Source organism: Adiantum capillus-veneris, chromosome 11 (genome assembly GCF_014529385.1).
Source record: "Adiantum capillus-veneris isolate H3 chromosome 11, ASM1452938v2, whole genome shotgun sequence".
NCBI classification, from domain to species: domain Eukaryota; kingdom Viridiplantae; phylum Streptophyta; class Polypodiopsida; order Polypodiales; family Pteridaceae; genus Adiantum; species Adiantum capillus-veneris.
In genome coordinates this window covers 83,879,290-83,899,380 of record NC_140941.1, presented here as the reverse complement: position 1 = coordinate 83,899,380, position 20,091 = coordinate 83,879,290, and positions in this window count along the sequence as shown.

The following is a 20,091-nucleotide window of genomic DNA, read 5'->3' as shown; positions in this document are numbered from 1 at the left end:
TATTTCTTCCCGCATGTAGCATGTAGGTGCACCTAACAACGCCTTAGTAGCACCAAAGACCTACAACACAAAGGGCACACTGTGACTATAGAGCTTGAGGCTCTCTCTCTTCAACTCGTTACTTAAATGAGGGGCCTCATGCACTAAAAAAACCCCTCCTCCCCACATGTTCTTTTGCATATGGGTTCATTGTCTTGGACACGTTGGGGAGGGGGAATGGAGGAACACACCCAACACACAACACAAGGCCTCTCTTTAGCTGAAGGCATTCACATCGCCCCTATCCTCTCCAAAAACACCTTGAAAAAATATAGTCTACAAAACAGAAAACTGCTTGCACACTCATCGATGTGCAAATGCGCTCACCATAGCTACTTGCACATTTTACAGCTCATTGTAACCCACACACCGTTGTCGCACACAAAAACACTCTCACTTTCATTCTGCATACAAAAAAGGACTTGGGGGGCACACACATCCGCACTGACACCAACTCAAAAGCAGAAGAAGTAGAAGCGGGCAAGGGAAGAAATGACACTTGAGAAACTACTATGTAAGCTTCATCATGCTCAAAACGCCATATACAACTCCCTTACATCAGCACTTGTTGCACCCACATGGTCTCTAGGGAAGAAAAACACATGCTTGGTGCTTTGGAGACACACACCTCTACACAAGAAGCCCACCCAAAAAAACTCACACACTCCTCTTTTGGCTCTCTACAGGCTCAATGTCTCAAGAACCTTGCAAAAAAGCATGTCTAGAAAAAAGAATACACCAAAATCACTCTCACTTGGGCTTGATAGGCACAGACATCTATCCAAAAGCCCCCCTTTGCAGACAAAAACTCAAATGGCTCAAAGCCTCTAGCCAAAAAATAATTAAAAATGTCCAAATTTTTGTTTATATAGAGGGTCCTCTCTCATTTTGGGAATTTGCACTCTGATTGGACCATCTGGCATATCATTTTAGTAATTTTTGAAAGGTGGCTACCCTCTTTTAAGCTCCCTCTCAACTACTATCTTGAAGAGGGGGGGGGGGGGGGGGGGGGGGGGGGTGCACTAGCAATATCGCTAGTGCTCGTTTCTAGATACCTATATGACATATTGATGTCTTTATAAATAGAAAGATTGAGTTTTTTTTCTTCAATTTTTTTTGGTATGATTGGTTAAGTCATGTAAGTGAATTTTTGGTGGATTGGATAAGCATCTGTTTAAATCATGTGATTGAGATAATCATGACTGGTTAAGTCATGTGATTGAGTTTTGATAGACTGAATAAGTCATGACTTGTTAAGTCATGTAACTGAGTTTTGATGGATTGGATAAGACAAGGTATCACTTCTACATTGGAAAACCCTCAGAACGATGCTATTTACACAAAAATTCAAGAAAAGAAATTGTTGCTTAAACAAATGCAACCACCTCCTTTTAAAGGAGAGGGTGATGATATTGAGAAAGATGTGGAAGTATGGATTGAAGCTATGGATAATTACTTCTCTGTTGCAAGGACCACACCTGCAAATCAAGCGATGCCAAGGATGTTTTATCTCTGAGGAGATGCAAGATTATGGTGGAAACAACATTTTTGTGACATGGGAGTATTCGAGAACTCTTAGAATTGGTGGAAAATCAAACAAGCGGTGAAGGAAAGATACTTACCCCCTGCCACCATTGAAGCAATAAAGATGAATGAGTTCTTTAGCTTGAAACTATTTAGTTTATCCTTGGAAGATTACTACTCAAAGTTTTTTAGATGTTATGCACCGCCAATGACCATACATCAGCAGGTAGCTCGCTTTTATCAAGGTTTTTAAGAGAACCAATCAGCTCACAATTGGAAGCCCTGAAACCTACCACTGTACAAGATGCTCTACTACAAACTTAACCTTTAATGAAAGAACAAGGGATTACAAGAAGAATTGAACAAAATTAGAGCTTCAATGATAGATAACCACAAAGGGTTTATATCGTTGATGTAGAAGATTATTCACGCTTGAATATTCAATGCTTTGTATGTGGAGAGTTGAGACATTATCCGAACACTTTTCCACGCTTGACTAATGAAGCAACAATAACAACTGAAGCAGACTAAGGACACCACCCTTTTGGATATAATGACGTTCGAGATAGTAATTAGAGTAGAAATATTCTTACTTTTCCTCGAGATGAGGACATCTCAAATCCCTAACTTGGGGAGATTGTAATGTACCCAACATTTTTCAATAAAACTATTTCATTTACTTTACAAAAGTGTTTAATGTTGAAAATTGGACTCTAGAATGATTAATTATGGCCTTTATTCACTTGAAAATAATAAGTTGATATGGGAAACTTAAGCTTCAAGACTATTTCTAAAGATAAGAGTTAACCCTCGAGAAAGAAGGAGCATTTTTAAAAAAGGATGAGTATTTTTAGAAGAGAAGGAATATTTTTTGAAAAGAGGGAGTGTTTTTAGAGAAAAAAGAGAAGTGAGAGCTCCTTTTCTTGGAAGTAAAGCTTCTTTTAAAATTAAAGACTTAAAATCGCACATCATGTGTGTCCGCAAAAAAAAAAAGCTCTAAATGTATCTCCAACTTATCTCTTTGCTTTTCACTATTCTTAGCTTGTGCTTTTGGATCTTGAGAGCCTATATAAAGACCCCTCTTCCCTCACTTTCAAGACACACACAGAAGTTCTTCAATACCCCTCTTCCCTCGCTTTCAAACACATGTAGAATTTCTTAGAAGCGGAAGCGCTCTTGCCATAACGCTGGAGTTACCCTCTCTCTCTCAACCTGTCACCCTTGACCCATCTCCATCTCCAACTTATTCTCTCTGCCAATGTGCTGCCCCTCAAATTCTTGAGTTCTCTTTCTCGCTTTCCCCCTTCTCTTTTGTAATATGATGGCCCTAAAGCGAGTGACTCGAAGCTCCAAGGATGCTCGTGTTGTTTCACCTCCAAGAAAGGTAAAAAGGAAGGCATCAAATAATCCAATCGTAACTCGGGCGGAGATATTGACTCCGAAAGAAGTTGAAACCACCCAACCTCAACTATGGGAGGTAATCAAATATGTCGCTAACTCGGTAAGACAAATTTGTAATTTTGCATTGCTATTCATATTGCCGTGGGTAGCCAAGCATAGGGATTCTCTTAAACCCTCCAAGAAAGGTGATTTTATCACAAGAAACAAGCATATGTTTCCATAGATTAGTGAAAGAATTGTTTAATAAATCATCACTGTTTGTTAAATTGTTATTGCTTGATAAATTTTTATTGTTTGATAAGTTTTTACTGGTTGATATGAAGAGTTGGTTGATCATGTTCAAAGAATCACTTGAAGAGACTAATTGTTAGAAGAATACCTTTTGCTCCTTGTGGGTAACGAGATGCCTTGCGATTAGTGAGATGCCACATGGTTAGCGAGATGACTCTACGGTTAGCAAAGATTAAATCTCTTTTGTTCCTTGTGATTAGCAAGATGCTGGCAGCTAGCAAGATGCCTAATGGCTAGAGAGATAGAAAGGTTGCATAATTTGCGGTCAGCGTATAAATATTTTGCAAAGGCTCTATTAGTTAGATAGAGAAAGTCCACGGGCAATGACAACTCATAAATTGGAGGAGTTATTTTTGTTGAAACATAGGAATATCTTCATTAGGCCTTGTTTGAATTGTTTTGTATTGTTTGAAGGGTTGTATAAAAGAACCCGTGGCCGAAATTAATTAAGGAACACTATTTGTATATGTAAAAGAGTGTGGTAGTAATTAGAAAACAAGAAGAATGGGTGAGTGTGGTGTTGAAAGTGGGAGACTAGTATCCTAATGGATATTAGTCTATGAATGTGTGGACCCAATTAGTCGGGTACTTTTCACAAGATTACTAGTTAGTTTAGACTATGTCTCATATCATATTTAGGGTTTATGAATGGTGGTCGTGCCTCTTAAATGTGAGGAAAAAGGCGTTGTTTATGGATTCTACAGATGTCAATGGGATTTCATCTCTATGTTATAGAAAATAGAATCCATTAGAATCCTTGATTTATCAATGTGGCCTATGGTGTATGACCCTTACAACCACAATCATTATGAATATAGGGCTTCCTCTCTTCTATTGCTTGTATCTCTGCTTTATGGAAACAGAATAGGGTGTCATCAATGGAACTTGAGAATAAAGGAAGGCCATCTATCAAGTCGCCCCAATCGTCTTGAGGCTGGGGACCTCACATCAACATTTTTCTTTTCCATAAGAGAGCCTCCTGCCTCATCAATGGAAGCACAATCATCTCATGTCCTAGATTTTTTACCACTTCATCAAGTGTAATCATGAGAAGGGTAGCTGATTCAAAAACCTTGAGTTCATATTGCAGATGTTCCTTGTGTGAAGGATCAGTTACTTCCGATATCCACTGCTGAATTTGATCTTTGATGGTTTTGGAGATTGGTGTATTGGCTGGATCTCCAAGCACATGGACTGCTATTTTTGTGCTCGTACTGGGCATATCTTCATGTTGAGCTTCTAGCGTCAAGTGTCCCTATCCTATTGTTTGAGTGACTTCTATAGGGATTGGATGGGCTTGCATCGTGTTTATGGTCTGATATTTTTGTTGAAATATGCGTCACGCCCTGAGCAGCCACGTCCTCCTTTGCTTTGGCAAGTTGTTTTCGTAGCTATTCAATCTCCTTATCTTTAGATTCTTGTATAGCTCGATGCCCTGCTGTTAGGATTTGTCTATCGTACTGTTCTTGAGCTAGGACAGTCTTTAGATCCTGTATTTCTTGTGTCAGTGAAGTTGGTTTAGGTGACATACTTGTTGAGGTTGGCATCTCTTGAAAGGCTAAGATCTATGTAAGAGTCTTGCCCACTAGTGCATACGACTCTGTGATTTTTTTGTTCTGATGCTTCTCTTTGGCCAACTCTTTCTCTAGTCGCTACTGCTCTACCTGCAAAATTGTATTTATTTCATTGAATGCTTGAACTTCCTTGGAGTAATAAGTAGCATTCTCTTGTTCTCTCTATAGTTCTAACTGGAGTTGTAATTGAACTGTTTGTAACCCCTTGATCTTGTGTTTTACAACTTTGATTGCCTCTTTCTTGGTGTCTTTTAGCTCCAATTTGTGCAGGTTGTAGAGTGCTCTTTTACATTGAAATTGGAGCTTGATTTGTTTCAAATGTGCATCAATGTCAAAAGACCTGATTATTTGTGTCCCTTCATCTACCACAACCTGAGAATAAGAAGACCTTGGATTTTGTTGTTCCCCTTGACCTTGGTTGGAAGTGCCAACTTGTATTGTCGTTGTTGCTTCTGTTATCTTTCCTTGTTCATGCTGTGCTTCATAATCCTCTAGAGTTGTGGTGATATTTTGAATTGCGGCCTCTTCTTCTTGAATTGTTTATTTTGTTGGCAACACTTTGTCCGTTGTTTGTTCAGGTATGTCCATGGTGTACTCCTTTTGCAGCTTTTCAACCTCTAGATTAGCTGATTCTTGAGTAGGGGAAGGTACTTTTGCCTTGATTGGTGATGGCGTGTTTTCTATATGACTTTCAATTGTGTCTAAGTTACCTTTCTTCTCTTGATTTTTTGCTTTGTTAGTAATGTCCGTCTCCTTTGCCTTGGTAGACTTGCTAGATGATTCGAGATCATTGACGCGTCGGCATTTTGCTTCTTCTCTTTCCCTTTGTTCCATCTTGCATTTAAGCTCGTTCTAAATTTGCTACCAAATATCGCTGGAAATATTTAGATTTTCTGTTGCCCCTCTTCTTCCTCACTGTTTTATTCTTTCTAGAGCTTCAACCTTTCTGTGTTGCAGAGACATGTCCTTCTCGTCCTCTCTTTTTGTCTGCTTCCGTTCCAAGGCTTCTTTTTTCCTCATGGTGGAGTCTTTCCCTTAGTGCTTGAGCTTCTTCCATAGTTCTCCGTGCTTGTGTAATGGGAATTTATTCTGTAGCCCTAGTTGATCTTATCTTTAGTCTTCTTTGTCTAATTGTAAAGTTATCATTTGGCATTCGTCACACCATTTTACATATGTCTTCACGTCTCTGAACAGTGTTGGCCACCATATTCCTTCATGAAGTATCAGCTTTGCACTTTTGTCAGCAAAAAAATGTCCACTTGACTGTCCTGAGTGTGCTTGTTCTAGGATGGAGGAATATTTTCTTTTAGTAACACACCATCTCAATTAATTGTCCTTTTCCCGCCGGTACAATTGGTTTGAAATCAGTACATAGTGATCTGGTTCCTCCTTTACAGTTCTCCTTCGTGCCTTACTTAATCCCTCTGGGAAGGTCTTGGCATTTAAGTACTTGATAATGTAAGTACTCCATTTGGGCGCTCTAATTACTCTAAAGAGTGTGGAATGTTCCACTGGCAATTGCTTTTTACAAGCTTCACATGATTTTACGTAATCATGGAGACATTTTTCCATGTTTTGCCAGTAGACTCCAAGTCTCATTATTCTTTGGTATGTTTGTGTTTTCCCATTATCAAACCCTGTGTGTTGTATATGAGAAAGGTTCAGGTAGTATTCATTTTTGTCCGGCTGTACACATAATCTCAAAATCTTGTCATTACCTTTCTTGTAAAGTCGTCCATCTAAAAGCTGGAGATTTCTCGTTTGATGAATGATTGATGGTTGTCTTTCTACCTGTAATGATCCTATTGTGAGTAGATGGATGCCTTCACTTTACCTTGGAACCATTTCAACATTAAATAGATAAGAATTTGGAAGGCATCATCAATACCTTCGGGTGATTTTCATGGAACAATCTTGATAGATGATCGGCTCTCTTGTGTGTCGTTCCTATTTTTATGACTACATGTCAAGCAATATTATAAACCAGCGAACAATCCTTCCAGTGCTTGGTGATCTACGAAGAAAGCGAACTTGTTCACAAACAAGAAGGTAGTGTCTAAATTTTTTGACAGCATAGATCATTCCTAGGTCCTCTCTCTCCATAGTGTTATAATTTTTCTCTGCATTGTTTAGCTACCTACTAGAGTAAAAAATGAGAAAATCCATTTTTTTCTCGCTAGGTTGAGATAATATGGACCCTATGGCATAGGTTGATGTATCTACATGGACATGGAAGATTTTGTTCCAATCAAGGGCTTGCAAAATTAGAGCAAAAATGAATCCGCGCTTCAATTTGTGAAAAACATTCTCACATTCTTCCCCCCACTCAAATTTGGAAATGAGAGCATACAGAGGCTTAGCTATTCCAACATACATGTATATGAAGCGCCTATAATACCCACAATGACCCATAAATGCTTGTACTTCCTTTCTCTTACTTGGTCTCCAAAGTGCAACGATCACCTGCTTCTTATCTTGATCAATGGAAATCCCATTTTTGGACACAATGTGTCCCAAGATTTTACCTTGTCTTACCATAAAGATACATTTTTTAGGATTTAAGAAAATACAATAAGATCTGCACTTTTCAAACACTTTTTCCAAGTGTGTTATGTGCTCACTCCTCAAGTGAGAATGCACGCATGTACGTGTTTGAGATTCACATAGACCCGTAACTTTCCATTCTTTTGGGCATTACCACAATTGGTGGGGACACCCAACCAGTGTGTTCAATCTCATAGAGATAAACTCCGCATCCTTGAGTTTGTCTATCTCTTCCTTAATCTTTTTGGCAAAAGTCTCATTGTACGTATAAGGACATTGTTTGGGCGGTTTGGCATCACTTTTAAGGGGTATCATGTGTTAACAGATCTCTGGATCTATTCCTTTTAGGTCTTTGTATGATCATGCAAACACATCTTTATATCATCGGAGTGTTGCTATCAATAGCTACTCTTCTTCTCTTGTGAGGTCCGTGGCAATGTATGCCGGCTTAGGCTCCTCGCCTGGTTCTGCTAGGTCTATACACTTGGTTTTTTTTGGCCCACTCCAAAAGGGGCCAATTGGGATGGCAAGTGAAGGATATCATAGTAAATTTTTTTTTCCTTAGGAATGTAGAGCGTGAAGTGATGATTGTCTTGGTTCAGACGCCTCATCAAACGGAGCTATAGTGTGCGAGATATTGAAGTTTGAAATTGGAGTGCATTGTTGATCCAAAACGGATAGGGCAAGTGATGACACACGGTCAAAGATAGTTTCATTGGGTAAAGGTGAAAAGATTGATATGTGGAGTGCATTGGTCTTTACAAACTAACAATTGAAGTCCTGGATGCCAAGATACAAAGCTTTGAAGTTTTGTCAAGGGCCAGTTCAAAGCTAGTTTGGTCGCACTAGAAAGCATGCCATCTGGTGTTTTTTGGAGCTCAACAATTTTTGGTGGATATAGAAGAATGTCACCTAGAAGCCCGGATACATGCCACACTTTGCTATATATATATATATATTTTCAAAATAAGCCTTGTAATTTTGCTAGTAATGATTCTTGAAGTGTAATGTAGCTTGTTATTTTCTATTGCCCACTCAGAACCTACGAGCCTTGTACGTGGCCAATGGTCGTGGGAAAGGGTCCCAAGTTTTTAAGTCAAAACCCTCAGTTTGAAAGAAAACATTCTCATCATTTTTAGGGAGTTTTTGGACGTCGACTTAGAGCTGCATGTTTGCTACAATTTGTAATCAACCTTTCTCCTTGTCTGGTAATCAAAATTTGATTCCGAATAGCACATTGTGTTCCTTGTCTCTTGCTCTTTAATCTAACTGTAATCATTGTGGTCCATAATGTCTTGTCTGTGAGATAAATGTTTTGATTTGAGGGCTCAAGTGGTTATTTTTTGATGTTTGACCTTGGAAGAGTGTTTCTACACCTGAAGGAACCTTCTTGTGTAATTTTTTTTCAGTTTTATATATGGATTGTGATTTTGTTACCTTCCCATATGGCTGTGCAACTTGGTAGGATTATGTATTAGGTGTTGTAACACCCCTCCTTAAGTTTCATTGCATTCCAAATTTGTTTGGATGCTGAAATTGCGTGATGACCTAGAGCAGTGAGACTGGACATAGGCTAATTTTCTGACTAGGAAGTAATTGATTTGCTATTGTAGATGCATGAAAAGTTCTTTAGGTTCATTTCTTTAAGATTGACAACTTCATTGAGTCTCTGTGCTCCATCCCGAGTTGCTTCCTTGCGTATTGATATTATGTTAGTGCCAGATAGCTATGCTATATCCTTTCCAGAGATTTTGACACCCATTCCATTTAGACCTAGACAGTAAAGTAGCTAGACATAGGTTTAGTGCTTATTAGAGATTGGAGTCGAGGACAATTCTACTCTTTATAAGCAAAGAGAGTTGTGAGTGAATTACAAAAAGTATTTCATTTTCTCTATGTTTGAAAAGGATTGTTCCAACATACATGTTGTTTTCATTTTATGCACTATTAAACTCATTTATGTTTGTAGATACATTTCATTTTATAGGAGTAGGTTAAGTAACAATCTCCACCATCAATTGGGGCTAAAAGGATCAGGGTAAAAACTGTCCAAAACCTTATTTTGATACCAAAGACCATAACTCTGAAAATTTGCAAAATTGATGGTCAAAGCTTCAAAGGTGAATTAAACTCAACAAAATGTGGCAAAAAAGGGATATACAAGCTTACAGGAGGAAAATTGAACAGTCTTTTGCCAGATTGCCTGTCAAACATGGATCGCAATCCATGTACCTTCATGGAAATTGACTAGAAATTGCCCTCATTTGTTCAAATTGACTCTCAAATACCAAAATCTTGAGTTTTCCCAAAAATAGATTGCTAAAAGAACATCTAAATCAATAAATTGGGCCAATATGTACAAAACCTTAAAAATTAAGTAAAATTTGGGGGAATTGAACTTATAGTTGTTCAAATTAAAAAAGGGGTGAAATTTGGGTTCAACAAGAGGCAAGGAATGAGCAAGACAAATTTCACAACAAGATGCTTCCAAACATGGATCACGATCCATGTACCAAGTTGACATTTGGACATGATAATTGATCAGTACAATCCTGAGAACTGAGGGAACAACTTTTCCAAAAGATTCCACAACAAAAAAGTGCAAAAGATTGATCAAAACACCAAAAAATAATTGATAGCCAAAGATTGCAAAGCAGAATTTTTTTTTTGCTCTTGGCTGGCCAAAGGGGTTCAAATCCAAAAAAGATTTGGAAAGAGTATCACCATACCCAAGACTACAAGCTGACCAAATCTCATGTCAAAATGAGGCCCAACATGGATCACGATTGATGTACCTCATTTGGATTTTGAGCTGAAATTTTGACAGGTGAATAGCTGGTAAGAATGAAGAACATTTCCCAAAACAACTATTGTCAAAAAGTTCAAAAATTGGGTCTAAAGGGAAGAAAATAGTTTAAGGTGAAATACCAATAACAAACCTAAGGATTGACTTTTGCTTGACTTAAAAAAGTCCAAATCCCACAAAACCATATAGTAGAGATCAATGGACCAATGAGAAGCTGTTTGCCAAGTTTCAGTGCAATCACAGGAAGTCTAGTGGTCTTTTCAAAATTGAATTTGGATATCAAAAACCAAATCAAAAGCCCAGTATTTTCAAGCATTCAAAGCGAGTGACAAAACTGACCTAAATTCAAATCCAAAGGTTGATTCTCAAAAAAATTAGTATCAAAGGACCTAATAATCATGTTGATTTTGTTGGTACCAAGAAAAGTTAGTTTGGTCTTCCAACATGGATCGTGATCCATGTTCCTCTGAGACATAATGTGAGAAAAATTTCACCACAGATAGAGATAGTCTCTAAGATTGTGGTGGTCTTTTCAAAATTGAAATTGGACTTGAATTGTGGATATTACGAGCAAAATTGTGAAGTTATTGAAAGTGTCAGATAAAATTTTGTTGATTGTAAGCTTAGACTAACAAGAGTGGCGGCTGTAAACTCATAGCCATCAATAATTTTTTGACAGTTACAAGTGCTAGAGAGTATGGCCCAACAAGTAAGACAAATTGGAGAATACAAGTTAGCCAATGAGGTAACAAGGTTTGGATTTTGTAAGATCAGTTCTTCATGTATTTGTGATCTAGAAGATTGTACCAATATAGGAAGCCAAGTGTAAGAGACCAAGTGAGCAATCAACTAAAGGTAGTGTGAATCAAAATCCACTTTATCTGCTAGAAGCCATTTTAGAAAAAAGTTTCTCTGATACTTCATCAAAAAGATCATACACCATAATGGCTGAGGAATTCAACAGGGTGAACTCTAAGGCAGGAACTTCCACGAGGGCAGGTCCTTCTCAACCCACATTTTATGTCAAACTATTGTATCTAAAATTTCAATTCCAAAACGAGCTTAAAGACAAAATCTATAAGGATGGAATGGTCCGCTACTGTGTTAAGCTGGAAGACAAGCCAAGCGATTTCAAGGACCTTGTAGATGTGGACTATGATGGAGACAAATACTCTGACCGGGAAGGAATGATATATCTAGTTGTACACAACCCCTTTATTGTGGACAAATGGGGATTGAGTAGCACCAAGGACAAAGTAGATTAGGAGTTAGTGGATGAACTGCCCAAGTTGGACGAGCAAAACAATGTGCTCAGGCGCACTAACGAAACATAGTGGCTTAATACAGAAAACACTTACGTGGTGCTATATAAGTTCAATAATGGAGAACAAACATCTATTATAGATGTGATGAACCCCGTATCGATCGACCACAAGAGACTATATGTTTTAACACACATAGAGGGGAGAAGTATCCAACTGGTCATGATGGATAAGCATGGCCGTAAATACTCTCCTATATGTCGTAAGGACCTAGAGCGGTATACATACCTTGGTGGATCACTCCACCAATATTATGTAAAGCCCAAGCAATTTATGTTAAGTATGGAGCCTGATTTACCCCTTGTAGTTTTTTGAATTGAAAACACACATTTGTAAGGCCCCCATTATGAGGAGAAGCCATCGTCGTGCGTGAAGAAAAATCACTCACCCGAAACCAAAATTTTCATGGCCAGTCTTGAGAAAAGCTCGAGACTGGCTTCACCAAAATATTTCTTTTTGTCGGATTATTATGGCCGGATGGTGGCCAAAAAGTGGTCAAAAAATGGCCAATCGTTTGGCTGGTTGGGTGGCTAGTGGCCGGTAGTCAATGGCCAATGGTCGGTGGTCAAAAGTCAATGGCGGATGGCCAATTTCAAAGGCAAACTTGTCTTCTCAAGGACGGCCACACACGGGTAGATTGGAGAGTTCGTTTGGATTTGTCTACACAAGGGCGGCTACACACAACTGCCTCTTATGAGAGAGGGCAACCCTTTTGGCCTATAAAAGGAGGCCATTTCTACATACATTTTGGAGTATGAAGTTGATGCAACAAGATGGGTGTGAGGTGGTGAGAGTGAAGCAAGGCGGGAGCTCTATTAAGGGTATAATCCCTTTGTAACCTACTTCTTGTTTGAAGTACTAAAGCCATTGCGTGTCTGCTTTCCTGTGGATGTAGCCCACATTGGGTGAACCACGTATATCGTGTGTGATCTCTCTCTCTCTCTCTCTCTATAATCCCTTGTGTTTTGATAATTTTTCTCTTTCCATTAAGTAAGATACTCAAATATATATTTAGTTACGTCCTATTTCCTAACAAGTTAAACCCACAACAACTCAAACGAGACCAGAAATTGGATACATGAGTTTAGTAAGGACGAGAGTGGAAAATTCATTTGGGCACCAATGACTCTCAAATGCAGGACCCATGGGATCAATGGGGTCTAGGGTTTCTTTGAACACACACAAGTGTAGTGAAGCACCTGATTTGACTTACGCAACTAGAACCCCTCCGACTATTACACGAGATCGAGCAAAATGACTGGATGAAAGCATGGCGGAGAGGACACTGATTGTAGTGCCAAGGGGAGAATACAAAACTAGAGAGACCATATCAAGAGGATTAGATATGGTTAGGATGGTTGCAAAGACTAGATGCATGCGACCATCACAATTGGCCAAGTGTGTACCTAGAAAGTATAGTGGATCGAGGGATCCGTATGCTCATGTTTCAATCTTCAAGCAAGCATTGAGGGCTGAACATGTAACAAATTTCCATACTCAATATGAAGTATTTGGATTGATCCTAGAAGGAACAACCTTGACCTGGTTCCAACCATTAAATAGCCGAGAATTCCCCAGCATACAACAACTTCTACAAGAATTTGTAGAGGAATTCTCAAAGAGAGGGATTAAGAATAATATGGTCTCCCAAATCTATGCATTTAGACAAAAGGAGAAAGAAAAGGTGAAGGAAGCCTCACTTTGATTTGAGTAGTACATAGAAAGATGTCATGCTAGAGATCTACCTCAGGATGAGAGGCTATCGGTCTTTTCATAAAAGGATTTCAAAATGATACTCTCAAAAAAGATCTGCACTTGAAAGAGGTGCTGTATTTCGTAGACAACTATAAATCATATGGGGAGGTGAATGAGAACACAAAGCAAGGGACGAGTAGCACCTCTTCAACCACTAGTGAATCCATGATGAAATTGGGTGGGCAAAACCCAACTGTGCCGGTCGTTGATCAAATGATCAAGGAATGATAAGAAAGATGAACCAAGGAAACAAGATGAACCAAACACATGAAAATAGCCCATAGGAAAATGTGACACTTGTGGAGGAGACCATCCAACTCAGTGGTGCAACATGCGACCAAGGCGAGGAGCAAACATACAGCCTGTATTGAGGTGGTGTGCTATCGAACAAAAATGGACAAACCATGAGACCCACAAACGTTTCTACAATAGAAATTATGTTAGAGAAAGACCATATGGGCCACTTGGAGGGCAACAGTTGCCACCACATCCAAGATACCAAGTAGGACAAAATAACGCAAACCAAGGGTAGGAAAAACCGCAACTTATGTTGGGACATCTACCCCAAGAAAACAGAGCCATGGTGATAATTTCACAACCCATAGAGGCACATATGGATCAGAGTATGATACAGGTTGTTTCATACCGAGAAGATTCAGATAGATCTTATGAGAGAGGTTTAAAGAGTAGTGCCTATGCTTATGAAGGATAAATTCCACAGATAGGTTCTGAAGGGATATCAAAATCATCATACAAAACACAACCAACCAAAAAACCTTTACTTGGTTGATGAAAATATGCTCATGTTCATGGAAAATCAGAACTACAGACCTAGGGGATACCCTCCTAGGAACAGGGCAACCGATGGGGGCTCCACAAGCTTCTCCACCACCAGTAGGACCATGCTATGAATGTGGCGGTGATCATTGGACAAGAAGTTTTCCACATAAAGGAGAGCGTTTCAAACTCTTTGGGTACGGTGAGGGATGTACAAATGACCATCTAATTCCACACTATCCAAAAAACTTGATAAAAAAGAGAAGGCTACCATGAAAAAAATCAAAATTGTATCAAGCTCAAGTGGATAAAAAATGGAACTAGTAATTTGAATGAATGTTGTAATGAGAGCACAAGCCTAGGAGGCAGCAAGGAATATACCTATGCGAGACAAAAACATCCCACCCAACCAAATCGAGGTAGAGAATTTGTTGATCAGGACCCCAAGAAATCCACAAAATAAAAGCCAAACGGATAAAAGACAAATCAGCCTCAAAAACTAAATTGCAGAAACAAAAGAACAGTTGAGAGTGGAAAGGGACCATAAAGAAAATATTGATGTAGTAAAAGCATCAATAATACCTTTGTGAGGTTTGGTCTTGGTGGACAAGTTCTTTGAGCCATTAGATGCGATTTTGAAGGCTTATGAAGCTAGGCTAAAGCCCAAAAAAACTGAAGAGCATAGATGGTTAACGTATCCTCATCTAGGGTATGCCGAAGAGAGGTTGCAAATGTGCAAGGAGCTCATCCAAGTGGCCCAAGCTCATATGGAACCATTTGTCTTGATTGCTCCAAGGACTGAGATATTGATCCACAAAAGAATTCAGGAGATGGAGAATCAAGGTATCAAAAATAGAGACAAAAAAGAACCGGTAGTTGAAACACCATTAGATACGAGGGTGGTAGCCAATACCACAGATGGGGTGTGCTCACAGGCAATTATGCCAATTTTGAAAGTAGAAGAACCATGGCCACGTGATCTATGGGAGGATATGAGAATAAAATATGATGGAAGTGTGACGCTTGAGTCAGCCCCTATCATTGAGATCCATCTAGAACATGAGTTCTACCCAGACAATACTTGATCACTATATGGTGATGCAGGTACAAAAATGTCAGAATACAGCAAACCTCAGTCTCTGAAAAATTTACCTTCGTTTAGTGGAAACCATGAAACAATTTTTCAAAATTTAGAAAAGTACCATCTCAATGGAAATTTGGTCCTAAGACGATGGACACTAAAACTCTCCGTGAGCTAATGTCGTCTTCTATCCATTGTACGCTAACTCTATCCAAGTTACTACACGTAAGACCTCATCTTTGGAAAGAAGTGAGAATTTTTTGGAGGAAATAGGGCTGATAACTCCGCAACCAATTGTTTTTAAAAAAAAATTAAATAACCAGACATCAAAACAGACTAAATCAAAGCCAATACCGGTGAATAAGGTGGGAGATTAATGTGAAGGAGAAGAAGGGAACACTACCTTACTTGTGGAATACAAAGGATTAAAAATAGTTGCTATATTAGAAAGTCGGGTCGGAATTGCCATAGCAACCAAGGCAATGTGGAAAAAATGGGGAAAGCCTGCTCTAAGAAAAACCCAAATGAAATGCAATTAGTGGATGAATACTTGGAGAGACCTATTGGCATTTTGGAGAAAATCGTAGTATTTTAATGAATTTTAATGAGAGCAGCAATTTTGATATCATATTAGGCAGATTGTTCATGTGTGAGCTCAAAATGGTACAATATTGGGGCTATGACTATATCTACTTAAGGATGTCACTACAAAGATCAATGTCAAAGATCATTGTTATAGAGATGTTGAATGAACCCCTGGGGAAGAGCTAAACTCCACAACTAAGCAAGAAGGGGAAATACTCACTTGGCTGCAAAGCAAAGCACACATTGGATGTGTGGAGCTTAGGAGTATGGAAGTTTAAAAAAAGAAGATTGTATTCACGTCAGACCAATACAAGATGAGGCGTATGTACGAGAGCCTTTTCCGAAAGAGATGTTCGAACCTTTTGGATGGCAAAAGATACTGGCCACACTTGATGTGTGTGTGAATGAAGTATCACTAACCATGGAATTTGTATGGAGAACCTCGTCCTCCATGGTGGTTACTTCCATATTCAAAGCATCATGGGCCTTCTGGTTGGGTAGCTAGTGGTGTCCCCATTGACTGTGCTGTCCTAGGCGGGTATCTTCTAGGCTTGTAGTTTTGGTTTGCTATGATCATAAGCAAATTTTTGTCCATTGTGAATTATTTTCTAGCAATTTGAGCCACATGCAAAGGTTTAATAGCTTTGTTAGTGCTAGCCCAAAATGGACTATCCTCAGTAGCATAAGCTACACCCTTAATTTCTCCCACATGGGTTTCTAAAGATTCCTCATAGCAAATAGTGAGTGATATCATTGGTTGACTTAGGAGTGACTTGACCGATTGTGCATACCGCACAATGACCTGTTGTCATGAGGAAAAGGTGGATTTTGGTCCAACAATGGCTACAATTTATTCCCTTCTTGAGCTATGTTATTGGGTCCAATCTGGTACCTCGAAGGGGGTGGAAATTGTTGCACCACTTGCGGTCCATATGGTTTTTTTTTCCGAGAAAAAGATCCTTCTATTAGTTATTGAAACTTCCCATAGGGCTACAACCACCTCTTCAAGAGAGGGCTACAACAACCATGGTGGGATACTCTACCAATAAAAAAACCATCATATGTACAATGGGGCTAAATCAAGAAACGGGGGGAGGGAAGAGCCACACAGGTGGTCGGTAGTGCCATCGGAGTACACCCTGGTGGACCATGGTGTAGAAAGGCCCAGGACACTAGAGTCGAAGGAAAGCCTCTCTGTGCTCCTGCACGCGGTTGGAGCTGCACTGTAGTCCCTCGAGCTGTCCTCTGAGAGTGTGGATCATCTCTAGCCAAAAATTGCAAACAGTCTTTGCTGATGGCATATGGCGAGCCTTGGAGATGCAGAAGCAATGGGGCCGCCAGATGAACCAGAGTGTCAGGCCACTGATGAGCTCCCAACACTCCTCTCTCTCACTGCACCACTCCTGTGGAGTAAGCTCTGTAGAGCAGGTTGATGTGTAGGTCGCCCCTCCTGCATCACTATCATCCTACTGGTGGAAGATAGCTCAAAATAAAGTGCCGGCCCCGTGAGGGTGGACTAAGCTGCTGCTCCCCAAGTGTACTGTCGATCCATGGAGAGAGCAGGCATCAGCCGAAGAACTCATAGCCACACTTGCTGGGCCAAGGGACAGTCCCAAAGACAGTGACATTGACTCTCCACAAGGTGGTCACAAGCTACACATGCGGTTGAGAGACCACTATGCACTAGCCAACTCCCAACTGCTGTAGCTCTGTGTGCGACCAGCCATTGAAACAAGGTGACTCGCCTCAACTGTTTGGAGTCTTACAACCTCTCCCAAAATGCTGCCAAGAACTCAGCTGTGAGATCCTCCTCCTACCAATGAGGCGCTAGAGCGGGGCGGGCCTCCGTCTGTGATACAAGTATCTGACGTCCCAGTCAAACAGTGTACTAAAAGAACGGGACTCCTGGGTGGTGTGCAGAAGAGAAGGGGTCCCTCCATAGCCGCTCACCAGGATCCCAATGTACTCATGCGAGTGGACAACACTCCCAAGCCCACATCCTCCAGTGTCCAGTCTCAAGAGCTGCTGGGTCAGGATCTATGACACAAGTCCTCCCACAGATGCCCACTACTCGGATCCTTTGAAAATAGCACTCTGCCACTTGCAGGGCCTCTACTGCAACTCGCTGAAGGCGCCCCCACCCTAAAGCTCGAAGAAAAGGGATGGAACAGTCTCTGAGCAAGACCTGATTGAGATGAGAACCTCCAGTCGTGTGAACGCTCCCATCCACCTGGGTGCTACTGGCTCGAGATGCGTGAGCCACTCAGCTGGAACTGACTCTGAGATGTCTTGGCACATGCTCTGCACCGCTCTCATGCCTTGTAGTTGGAGACCCTGCACCTCCTTTGACAAACTTGTGAACTCTAACCAGTCACCTAAAGAGCGCGCTGGACCCGTTGCCATGGGACCCCAGAAACATGAGGCCGACTACCAACCAAGTGGCCTCTCTGAGTGCTAACCATGGGGTTCCAGACAAGGGGCTGTCGGAGGCGCTCCCCCATGCAAGTAGGCTGTCTCTGCTCCAGGCCTTGTCGCAAGAGGTCCCAAGATTGAAGGAAACTCATAGCGAAGCGGTCCTCCGATCTCCTGCTCAAACCAACTCTGCACATCTCTGTAAAGATCCATCTGGTCGAAGGTTGCCAAGGGCCTCCTGCTTGAGGCACCCTAGCACGAAGCCACTGTAGCAAGAGCTCCTTCCAGGGCTCCTCACTTGGAAGAATTCCTCTGACAATGAACTTCCCAAGAAGGGCTCTACTCTGCTGTGCTGGGTCAATGATCCCAAGCCCTCCGTGTGAACAAGGAAGAGTAATGATCTACCAAGCCACTTTGGCTCGGGCTATCTGAGTGTCACGTACTGACCAAAGGAAGTTCCTAATCAGCTTCTGTACCTAGCTGATACAAGAACTTGAGAAGATCTAGCAAGAAGTGATGTACCACATAGTCGCCAACAACACCTGGTTGGAAACTACTACTCTGCCAGCCAAAGAGAGTCGTGCTGAGCTCCAATGTAACAACTTTCTCCTGATAGACAGGAGAAGGGGAGCAATCTGCTACTCGGGATACAAGTCCAAACCACCCTAATAGCCCAAGTATCGAACTGCAGTCCCTGGGGGAATCCACCTAAAACCCTCTCCTGGCATCCAATCGGGCATAGGAGCACTACCAACCGAGAAAGCCACTGTCTTTCTCCAGTTGATCAGTGCGCCTGATGCACAACAGAAGGTCTCCAGAGCCTGATCACACCTGTGAACGTTGGACTCCTGGCCATCTAAGTACAAGGCTGAGTTGTCGGCAAACTCAGTGTCCAGCATCTCATCTCCCCAAAAAGGGAGTGCTAAGCCCCGTATACCAACCTGCTACAACACCAAAAACCTGCTCATCGCCTCCGCATAGAACAGAAAGAGGAAGGGGGCAAGAGGACAGCCCTGTCTGACCGAACATGTGAGCATGAAGCGATCACCTCTACCTCCTACCAAAAGTACCTGACTGTGAGCCTGTCTGTACAAAGCTGACAACCCCCTGATCCAAGCATATGAGAAGCCCATCCTGCATAGAGTGCCCTCTAGAAAGTCCCAGTCAACTCTATCGTATGCCTTCTCAAAATCGAGAAGAAGAATCACTAGGTCCTCACCACGGAGCCGTGCCAGGGTAGAAGCCTCCCAAAAAGTAAACATGTTGTCAAGGATACCGCGTTTCTTGACAAAACCTGTCTGAGTCCCATGTATAAGGCTCTCTAGAGGTGGCTGAATCCTCAAACTCAGGGCCTTGGCAAGAATTTTGTAGGCTGAGTTGAGGATGGTGATGGTGTGCTACTGTCGAATCTCATCCAAAGAGCCACCCTCCTTGGGAGTGAGGTAGATCAGGCCCTCACTCATGCTATCAGGCATCACTTCTGTGTGCAAAATGTACTGAAAAGCACTATAGAGATCTGGGCCAAGCAGGTCCCAGTACTCCAAGAAAAAACTGAGAGTCAACCCATCCTCACCTGAACAGCTACCACGGGGGAGGGCCCTAAGAGACGTGTGCAGCTCCTCAAGCCTCTGTCGCATCTCCTCAGTGACAAGACAAGGCATCTGTGCCCAAACCTGCTCCTTGCATGCATCCTGACGCTCTGATTGGGACTCTGCAGAACTTTACTCATGATAGAAGTCAGTAGCAACTGCACGCATATCCTCGGGCTCAGAAGCAACTGACCCGTCTGGCCTCCTCAACTGACTCACCTTGGCATGCGAGTGTCGAGGTCCCACTGCCTCAAAGAAAAAGCACCACTCACTCTGTCGCCCACCTGGGTCCACTGAGATGCATGTCGGTGGAAAGAAAACTCATGTCGCCTCTCCTCTATGCTAACAAGCTCCTGTTGAGACTGCTGTAATTGCTCCTCCAACCAAGGAC